The sequence below is a fragment of the Elgaria multicarinata genome, chromosome 8 (genome assembly GCF_023053635.1).
Source record: "Elgaria multicarinata webbii isolate HBS135686 ecotype San Diego chromosome 8, rElgMul1.1.pri, whole genome shotgun sequence".
In the NCBI taxonomy this organism is placed as follows: Eukaryota; Metazoa; Chordata; class Lepidosauria; order Squamata; family Anguidae; genus Elgaria; species Elgaria multicarinata.
In genome coordinates, this window is record NC_086178.1 from 79,626,995 (window position 1) to 79,638,420 (window position 11,426).

The window sequence follows — 11,426 nt, forward strand, 5'->3', positions numbered from 1 at the left end:
TGGCTCAAAGTCACCCAGTGGGTTTCCATGGCCGAGTGGGGACTAGAACCCGGATCTCCTGACTCCCAGTCCAACACTTTAGCCTCTACACCACACTGACTCTCAAAAGGGTATTTAGGCTTTCAAAATACCCTTGAGGAAGAAAACTTTTTTTTTTTTGAAACACATAGGGCCAGAATAAATCCAAGTCCTTCTGAGAACTGTTTCGCTCTTAATCATTGCTGAAAACAGGACAAGCCATATATGCCTGAGAATTTCCTATTCACACACTTTAACATAGTCACATGGGGTAGAGTGATTTCTAGTGGTAGGCAGGCTGCTCCTATGATTGCAAAATGCAAACTTTACTTACTAATGCAATAATTGCATTCACAAGGATGATGATAAATAATGGGAATCTTCCAAATGTGAGAAGCAAGACTCCTGCTGTTAGGAGAGTATGTTTTGGAAATGCCCAATAGTTGCCTCCTTTTGGGAGGAAGTCATCAGATGGATAAACTTTGTATTGTAAAGCCCTTTAATATTTTCAGAGGTACATGTTCTCTTAAACATTACACATGGGGCAGCATAAATGCCCTCTTGACTACTAAAAGATTGATACAACAACATTAGAAAGATAAAAGTCGAAAGAGAAGTATACAGGCCCCATTCATGAATGGACTTATATTTGGATATTTGATCTGCCTTTACTGAATGAAGATCATGTGTCACTCCTTTTCCTTTTTTAAAGAATGTTGTAGTATTTGAAAGTGAGGCCTTTAAAGTATGTAGTTACACATGCATTTTTATTTTCATTTGTTTTATTGTTTTGTTAAAACTTACAATAAAAATGATTTAAAAAGAAGAGTAGCAGATTTCAGCAGAACAATCTCTGTAGCCTTCTATTTTAGCATTGTTCTCATCTCAAAGGGAAAATAAAAAAGCTTTCCTTGAATATCTAAGAAATCAAATTTTCGTCCTGTGGTAGGGGATGATGTCATCCAAATCAGCAATGTGCATTGAGGACAATTGATCTATAAAGGCTCATCTTCTCCCTTCTTCCTTTTTTTTACCTCCCCCTGCCCAGCTTCACCATGCCTATACGTTTTCCTACAGGCCTCCTTGCCTAACTAGAAATCTGTCTCATCATACTAGGCTTTTTGTAAAGGCATTCACTACCTTAAGAATATAAGGCTACCTGCAGTGGGTCTGAATGCATACGTGGGGCGGGGGAATACCTTTTTGCCCCTAATTTATTTTGACAGCCTTTCCTGCAGTCTCCTGGCAACATACATACTGACTTGAAGATCAAAAGGTAAGACGCCTTTAAATGCTCTCTTTACACCGCAGAATCATTAATGAGCAAAGAAGCAGTTTTGCCTGGCAATATTTGCATATATTCCCTGAGAACAAAAGTGACTCACGCTGCTGATTTCGACAACAGTCCCAGCTCAGGGCATTTTGTCACCCCAGGCGGGGTAAAAAAATAATTTGCTTCCTTTATCTTGTCGATGCTGAGATTGGTGCACAAAAACAACAGAGTTTCTCAAGGTACTGCGGGTTTTTTAATATTCATTTTTAATCTTTTCAGGTAACTCATGCTGTGTCCCTGACTCCCTACAGCATTAGGAGCTGGAGAGTTCACAATTTATGAGAGGAGGGGAGGCAAAGCAGGAGGGAAAGAGGCTTGGAAGAAATGTATGAGGACTCATGGTAATTCAGGGATGGCCCTACCATTAGGCAGGGTGAGGCAGTTGCCTCAGACAGCGGATGGAGCAGCAGCAAGCTTTAGGAAGGCAGAACTGTATGTGTCCTGTGGCTTGCCTGCTGACCTCAGGTGCTGTGGAAGAAGCTGTTCCATCACCAGTGTTGAAGTAAGATGCAATGGCCAGCCCAGTTGGCTTTTGTATGTGGAATGAGGGAGGGTGCCATCTTGTTCTTTGCCTCAGGCAGAAACACATCTTTGTCCAGACCTGCTGAAAATGGTTATTTCCTAGTTCTGAAAATGAACCTAACCAACTCGTAGAATTTGCAAACTGGTGAGTTTTTCTGTAGCAGTTCAGGAAGGTACTCCCTAGGGTGGCGGGTGGGAGAGAGAGCATGTGAGGTGCAATATTACAGGTTCTCCAAACTTTCCCTTCCCCCTCAGCTTTCAAAAGGCACCTTTACCACCCTGTAGCTCAGGAGATAATGGCAGAGGCCCTCTCTACACCTAAGGATTATCCCAGGAAAATGGAGGGATCATACCTGCCTGCTCCCGGGATCCCCTGTGTGGCATTTGCATGCACAGGGATGATCCTGGGACGATCCCGGGATAAATGGCTGGTGTAGATATGCCCAGACAGTTGGAAAGACAGACTCACAAGAGTGTGGGAGTGATTACTATAGATGGTGGTAGGGTGTGGGGTGGGGTAGAGTAAGGCATACTTTTGAAATCCTGCTGAGGAAAAAAAGCTCTGAATTGCTTTTTTATTTTTAGTCATACGGACTATTACGCTGGGGAAACTTTCCTTTATTAAAAAAACAAAAACAAAAACCTATGAAAGACTTTTGCAGGCAGACATTATATTAGCTGAAGACCAGGTTTCAGAACTTGGGTGTTAGGCTGAGACAGGCACCTCATAAGTAGGGTGACCATATGGAAAGGAGGACTGGGCTCCTGTATCTCTAACAGTTGTATAGAAAAAAGAATTTCAGCAGGTGTCCTTTGTATGCATGCAGCATCTGGTGAAATTCCCTTTTCGTCACAACGGTTGAAGGAGCAGGAGCCCTGCCCTCTTTTGTATCTGATTTATTTATTTATTTTACAATGAAATTTGTTTTAAGGTGTTTATTTTAATGCATCAACTAATTATTATTGTAATCCTGATTTTGCTCTGCTGCATTTACAGAGGGGATTTTTTGTGTTACGGTTTTATATTTAAAATTTTAATGAGTTTTTGTAAGCCAGCTTGAGATATTAGTGAAAAGATGAGACCTAATCCCTTAAATAAATTCTATGTACTCCTCTCCCCTTTTTTTAAATTTCAGAGGCTAAGCATTTCCCCTGCTGTATCCCAAAGTTTTGGGAATAGTCAACCAAATTAATATTAGAAAGCTGGGCGCCCCAGCAAAACTCATCTCTCCCCCACCTGCCTTTTTGCGGGTGGTGCATTCTCCCTCCAGAATTTGAAAGCTCATAGCTGATGGTACATTCCGGCACACTAGAATGCAGCCGCCCACCTACTCTTGTGAAAACAGTAATGAGAAATGATGGCTCCCCCTGCCTACGAGCCATGAGGTGACTGTATTTCATGCTTATCGCAAAGGTCAGGTAGAAAGAGCAATGATCCATGAATATTCAGGCAGAAAAGGGCCAAGACATTGAGAGAGGCGCATCCTATAATGAGCTCCAGATAAATTCAATGAATTGCAAGTGTCTCTGTTTTGCTGGGGAGAAGAACCCCTTCCTTCCTTCCTTCCTTTCTGGGGTGCTCTGTCTGTCTATGTCTCTCTTTTTCTCTTCACGAAATCCCTAAATGACACCCAAAATGAAAGATTCAGAATGGCGTTGCTTGTGCTTAGTTCGAAGAAAACAATTCATGGGCAGCTAGCTGGCAGGGAACCACTTAAGGCTGATTCTGCACATAAAGGGGGAGCCTTCTCTCATTTAGAGCTCATTCAGAGGGTCAAAAGTGTGAGCAACTCATAGAAATTAGCACAGAAATCCAAGATTTTTTTATGTATCTGGGATTGGGCAGATACATCAAATTCGGTTCTTATTTAGGCCAAATTGTTGTTTTCAATTCATGGCAAAGCAAATGCAGTTCATTCTCCAACTTTCAGGCAGGAAGCTGGGAGAGAGTTGCTTATGAAAGCCCTGCAGTGCAGTGCACACCGAATATTGTAGGTGAGGCTCTGAGAAGTTTACAACAGCTCTGCAGTGTGGTTCAGCAGCAGTTAACCCCTGCTGCAGGGTGGGAGGTGAGTGAAGCTGAGAGAGGACAACAACACTGTTGCTTTTATTCCTACGTTGCAGGTTGGGCTGAGAGAATTGCATACGGCAATCCTAAAGAACAATTCATTGTTAAACCTCTGTTGCAGGTTGGAGGTCCAGGCTGAGAGAGCATAGCTTAACGGCAGCCCTGCAGTGTAGTCCATTGTTACAATTGCGGTCAGAGGTGGGTCTGACGCTGATTTGAATTCCCAGTCCCAAATCCCCTATACCACCACTGAGCTTGCACCAAAGGTCAATCTACTTAACGGCTCCCCCTCCCCCCCGCACACCTCCTCCCAGGCCAAATCAAGCACCCAATTTCATGCAGAAGCCTCATGCTCCATTGACTTGCATGCAGACTGGAAAATAAAACTGCCAGTATCATAATGCCCTTATAGAAATCTATGGTGTTATTGTAGATCTGGAAAATGTGTAAAAGTGTGGGGTGGGGGAACCATAATGATCAAGGGAATGGAGCAATTCCCATATGAGGAAAGTTTAAAACATTTAGGGCTGTTTTTTTGTTTTTTGTTTTTAAATATATCTTTATATCATTGTAGTTCTGAAAGCTCACTTCTTTACCAAAAAGCCGATGGAAATGCCCTGTACATGACAGTAATGAAGTAGGTAGTTTGGACCAGTGGAGCCTGGTGGCCCTGAATTTGGTGGGGTTGTGAATACATTCTGGGTTTCAGTCAGAACCAACCAGAACTCTGAAGGAAGTGTCCAAGGTGCTGAAACCATTTTGGACCTAGAGGTTGGCACTTTGCATAGCCCTGTTAGAGTTCTGGCTGGTTCTGACTGAAACCCAGGTTGGAACCCACAGCTCCACTGAAATCAGAGCCACCAGCCACCACTGGTTTGGCCTTCCTTCCTTCCTTCCTTCCTTCCTTCCTTCCTTCCTTCCTTTGAGGGGGCACTCTTATACATGGCCTCTAACCACCCTCTAGTGGGGAAAGAGAGCAATTGGTTCTTTTGTGGACTAATCAAGCCTTAACCATCCATTTTGCAGGCAAAAACAATAAGGGCAAAAAACAATAAATATTTTCTAAGATATATCTTTGGTTCCAAAGGCTTTTGGCCTTTCCCCACTGGCTATTAACAGAGAGCAGTTACTTTTATTCAGTGAGGACAATGTGTGAATCGAAAGAGAGGCCTCCACACATGCTGAGTCAGAAACTCCTCATACGAATGAGCCCTGGACTCTTTCTGCCTCCAGACCCGGCATGCTCAGTCAACATGCTGCCATGGCAGTGGAGGCTGGTGGCTCCGATGCCAGTGGGGCGACAAACCTGCTCCATGTTTCAGTCACAACCAGTCAGAACTCTAAAGGAGCCTCTGGAGCTCCCATTGGTCATGACCGAATTTCAGAGTGGATTCACCACTCCACTGACATCAGAGCCAACAGCCTCTAGGGCTAGAAGATAATCTGGGAGAAAATAAAACAGTTCTGAAACGAAGTGCAGGCCAAAAGAATGGACTTGTAATGATTGGACCAAATATCACCTATAGGGAAATCTAAGCATTCAGATCCCTTGCTTCGAATGCTGAGGACAATCCTCTATTTGAAAGGCGGACAGAGGACTGTCCTCTATTTTGAAGGTGTCCTCTATTTGAAGAGCTGTCCAGCCTGGTTTAAAGATAAAGAATCCTCCAGTGGAAGAGCTGGGCCTTGAAGCTGCCCATCAATGTTTAGAATCTGGGCAGTAGAGAGTAGACTGAGCAGCAGGCACACAGGCCACCTGGCATAGCCTTCCACCCCATGGTGAGATGTAGGGCGTTTTGTTTAAGTCACAAGAAGTATTTCCAAATTTGCATCTATACATAGATTAGCATACACAAACGTTCTCTGTGTTGGAATCCTCTTTTGTCCTTTCCTTTTTGAGGATGCAGGGCCATGTTTTTGGAGATTCACAAGTGGCCAACCCTACAAGCAGGACTGTGGCTTCTCTCTGCACTGTGCCCAAATGCTACTGTACGTTGGGGAGGGGGAAAGGGAAAGAAAATGCTGCTGACTCTGCTTCAGCCCTGGTAAGAGGGGTAGAGTACTGTGGAGAGGGGTAGAAGAATGAGGGGAGAGCAATGGAGGCTGGAGGCTCCAATGGGGCAGTGAATCTGCCCTCGGTTTCAGTCAGAACTCTAAAGGAGCTGTCCAATGTTCTTAACCTTTTCTCCAAAATAATTTCAAGACCAAGGATAGAGCCTTTAGAGTTCTGACTAATTCTGACTAAGTCCCAGAGAGGATTCACTGCCCCACTGACATCAGAGCCACCAGCTTCCACTGGGGGGGGAGTGCAGGGTTAGGGGAAGCAAGAGGTGTGTGACCTCCAGGTGGAGACAGTGCCCACGAGCATGCAAAGGGCCCCTCAACCTTGGCAGCACTGCTGAGTGTTATAGTAACATGAATACTGGAACATTTTGCTTTTTCATGCACTAATGATTGATCCTAGAAACGAATGCACAGAGATCAGGTTGTTGTTTTCAGATACTACACTATCCTGTGAATGTGAGATACATCAAGAGAAAATTTGTAAGCAGGCTTCAACCTCCTTTACCCACTCTTCTCTACCATCTTGCATTCCCATTAGCCTTATATCACCATTAAGACAGATAAAATGGGCAAAATCTGGGTCAGGATAATAAATAAATAAATGGCCCACATCCAACTGTGTGCACACAGCAGGGGTGGCTGCATGTGTCTCACCCTGTTACATAAGCACAGTAGGGATGTGGCAATTAGGTGTTTGTTGGGGAGAGTAACGGCAGAGCCCTAACCCAACGCAACTCATGGGGGCTCTTGCCAAGACACCTGGTGCATATGACTCCTGATTGGATCACGAAAGACGCGGTTGCTAACAAACTAAGAAAAGCTAGTTAGTATCTACTGAAGTGCAGTGGTAGCTCACCAATGGATGGGACATATAGAAACAGGCCACTGCTGAGCCCCAGTCTAGGGCGGTAGGAACTCACGCCTTAGCCTTGCAAGGTGGACCAGGGCAGCAGAGCCTCTTGGCCGGCAAGGTGCAGGTACATGGTTATTACTGGCCAGACACACCCTGCATGGGTGGAGGCCATTGATATTGGCCAGGCATGCCCTGCAGGATCAGTGTTTAGCAGAGATGGCCCCTGTACTATGTGCAGGAGGGCGGCACTCCCCTTGCAGAATGTTACCTGATAGTGCAGCCCTTCTCTCTCTCTCTCTCTCTCTCTCTCTCTCTCTGTTCCCAATCAGCTTGCCCACCACCTCTGCTAAAAATAAATGTTAACGTTTAATCCCTGGTGGGTATGTATTTTTAAAACAAAACATTTTTATTCCTGAAATGCAGCTTTCTGCAGCTCTCTGCAACATATACACCCAACACCCTCCCCCGCACAGATATATTGCTGTGACTTAAATTTCCTTGTAGAAAAGAATGTTCATTTCCATGTAGTAAAACTTTCAGAGATCAAAAGAGGTGCAGAAATGGGCAACTAAAATGATCAAAGGGCTGAGACATTTTCCTCCTTCCTTCATACTACTAGAACCCAGGGTCATCCCATGAAGCTGATTAGTGGGAGATTCAGGCCAAATAAAAAGTACTTCTTTACAGAAAACCTAAACTGTGGAATTGGCTACCACAAGATGTAGTGATGGCCACCAGTTTGGATGGCTTTAAAGGGGGATTAGACAAATTCATGGAGAAGGTTATCATTGGCTACTAGTTCTGATGCCTCTATGCTACCTTCAGTATCAGAAGCAGTATGCATGTATACTTTTTTCTGGGGAACAGAAATGAGGTGCTATTGTACTCCTACTTGTAGTTTGGCTACAGGCAGCTGTTTGGCCACTGTGTGAACAGAATGCTGAAGTAGATCCACTGTGGTTCTTCTCATGTTCTTAGAAATGTATTAACCTTGTTTGCAATACCTTACAGAGCTAAGCTGACCAGAAAAAACTAATGAAAGAACAGTCGCCCTCTACAGGATTCCATATTGTCTTTTATTTATGTTGCCAAAGTTGTGGTTTTCATTATGATTTCCATAAGGTGGAATGAGCAGTGTTGCTGTACAAAGGCGATGGTTGATGGGAGGCTGCTGTCCATAGCCCAGTTCGCACCCAGTTGGGGGCCTCATTCAGAGATCCACAAACCCCTGCTAGATCCGATTCCTTTACCTTGTTGAGAAGAAGACATGGAGCAGACACCCATGTATGCTCAGTGGAGGGCAGAGGTGTTTTGCGGTGGCTTTTAGGAGAATATCTGTTCCCCAAGACTAGAGATGGTATACAGTATGTGCAATTTTTTTAAGCTGGAATACTAAAATGTTTGTATGCCAGGGCCAGGATCACATCAAGATGATCTGAATGTCAGGTTGTCTGCTCATCCACAACACTAGAAACTCAGCCATTCTTTCACCTGCTATGCTGCTCTTGCTGACTCTCCATTATGTGTTCTTTACTTGTGTTTGGATTGCCTCTTTCTTCCAAAGGAACTCAGGGTGGCATATCTTGGGAGGTGAGTTAGGCTGAGAGACAGTGATTGGCTGAAGGTCACCCAGTTGGCTTCATGGCTGAGCCAGGATTTGCACTTGCATCTCCCTAGTCCAGTTCAATACTCGACACACTCTGATTTTCTGTGTGTGACCAAGTGTCTTGGTACACCCTCGGCATTCTTAAAACAGGGACCCTTCTCTCAAAGTCCTAGCCCCTTTCATCATCCATAGCGTACATGTTCATGCACACAAAGGTGAGAAGGATTTACTAGCATAATTGTTAGTATGCAGAATTTATATGCAGGTGGCCATGATGTGGACTGCTACAAACAGATTTTATTCCATGCAAAAGCTTATTTGATTACCCATTCATAAAACATGATACCCATTCGAACTGCGGGGTGGGGGGAATCAGCTCTTCACCAGCTGAGCATTGATGTCAACAAACCGCTGTGCTCAATATAAGCATTTATTTCAGAATTAGGTCTTCGAGACCACAGATCTCTGTCATTGCATCCCACAAATACCATATATATTACAGTGAAAAGTAAAGTACATAGCTTTTGTTGTAAGTAAAGGATGTAGGAACAGGCTTTAAAAAGACATAAATTCCTTGTCTAAAAGATTGTGCATTAAATCCTTGATTCCTAAGATCTGTGTGCTATTGTGTACCCAGGATGCGGTATTGATGAAACAGATGGGAATAACACAGGGGAAAGAAAATAACTAGTTCTATGTGTAACTTTTGATGAGCGTAACTGAAATGGGCAACAAAGCACCAGTCCCATGACCACGTAAGTGAAAAGAAGGAGGATGAATTCAGCCATAGCAAGCCACATAATAAGCTTTCTTGGTACCCATAAATATGTGAGGAGGTGGTTGTCTACTGTTCCCATAACTGGTTGGACCCAGAATCACCACCCATCTGCTTTCTCCTGGCAGTAAACCAGTGGGAGTGCTGGACTTAACACACAGAGCCAATATAAGGCCACCTCCCTACATGGCTATATGACACCACGAGATAAGCTTTAAAGCAAGTACAATGAGGCTTGTGATTGTCAGAATCCACTCATGGTCCTGTTGATTCCAGTGGATGAGGCACTAGAAATTTCATCCTTCTCTTCTCCCAAGAAAGGTGGAGATAAGAGAGGTATCCCCAGTACTGGGGCACCTTCTACTTCTATTGGTCCTAGTGGTCTTACCTAACTGCTGTGGCAGGAGCACTATGAATCAGCATTAAACAGCTGGGAGCCACTGGTTAAATTTCCCACAATCCCTCCAATGCAGCATTGATCCAGAGCATTGTGGGAAATTTAAATGTCACCCTGCTGCTTGAGGGTGCTCTGAGCTACTACAGGCCTGGAGGAAGCAACAAGTACACTGAGCACAGCTAAGCAGTGACTTTTCATGCCTGTTCTTTCCTAGAAGAAAAAAGGTATGTGGCAGAGAGTGGTGGACTGGGCATGGGCTGCTTTTACTAAGACGATTCAGGGTGGAAATGGGAAGGGAAGTGATTGCCCACTCTACAAAAGTTTCCTATGGCAGAATGGCAGTGTGTATTCTGATCACTGGGAGAGAATGGGAAAACTGTGCACACAATCCAGCCAATGTTAAGCACTATTCACCCTCCCCCCACTCTGGTTTTCCAGTGCAAAATTCGAGCATATGTTTAACTCTCCCATTAGAATCAATAGAAAGTGCTTAACTTTTGGCTGAATCTTGCTCCATGTCTGCCTTATTCAAACATTGTGATTGTGAAGCCAGTTAAAAGTTTGTTTTTAAAAAAGGACTTTCTGTGAATCATTTTGCTAATAACTACATCTATTAGCTTATTCCAATGCAGACAATATTTTAACGATAACCATTTCCTCTAAATAAAGGTAGAACATTCATCACAATGCTAGCTACACAGAACACTCTTTCTAAGCGACCACTTGGAGGTAATGATTAAAAATTCAACATCTTAAATCTGTGTTGGATAAATTCACCACAGCGGATGAAGAGAACATGCAATCGCCAACCCATACTTAAGTTTGGGATTAAAGCTGGAGTGTGTTTACTGTGAAGTCTCTTGTGCTAATGCAGCTGAACAGTATAGTCTGTGGCCAGCTGGTGAACTGTGTTGGCACTTTTGACTCTGAACATTTCTGCTGGCATGGAAGGCTATGCCTGGAGCTCAACGCCCCTGTGGGGCCAGCATAACGTCAGGTAATTGTGGTGTTAGGAGAGGTCTTGGAACAGCACAACCTCAACAGTCTGACGTCTGGTTCGTGAATGTGTTCAAGAGCTAATCCCTTAAAGCCCAATGAAATGACACTCTCGGTGCTACCAAAACCTAATCATTTCTACAATTTAATTGGTAGAGCGGACAGCCTCTTTACCTGGGCCGTGGCTTACCAATGCAGGAGCAACTGATAAGAAAGCTTTGGCATCTTGGTGTATTGTGCCCAAGCAAACTTTATTTCTTAAAGATTTAATTTTGTAGTGGTTTTTTTTATGAAATTTTGGTTGTGCACAATATTCATTTCTTACCCACCTCCACATAAAACTGTGGAATAAAGTAAGCACGTTTTGGTTGCCGCCCATATAAAATTGTGATATACCTGTTATGCCATTTGTTGTGTTGGTTGGTACGAAGAGTTGGCATGAATTCCATACTATCGCTGCTCCTAAGCAGCAGAGAAATAGAAAGGAACTTGTTACAGCACAGCTACAGAGGTAGTTGTAGCTTCATAAGTAAGGCTGTAAAGCTTCCTGCTTTCAGAAGACCCTGGTTCAACCCTGGCATTTTGGCCTGTAGCAGGCACCTCAGTAAAAGAGCAGGAAAAAAAGAAAGGAAAAGAAAAGGTCTTGACATTAAAAGCATGCTAAGTTCACTTTCCTTGAGGAAAACACAACTTGGATGCAAACAGGGCAATCTCTTAGACATCTGGTAACAAACAGTTTGAGTGAAAACAATTACAAGATTTATGTACAACACAAACATTTGCTAACCTAGAAC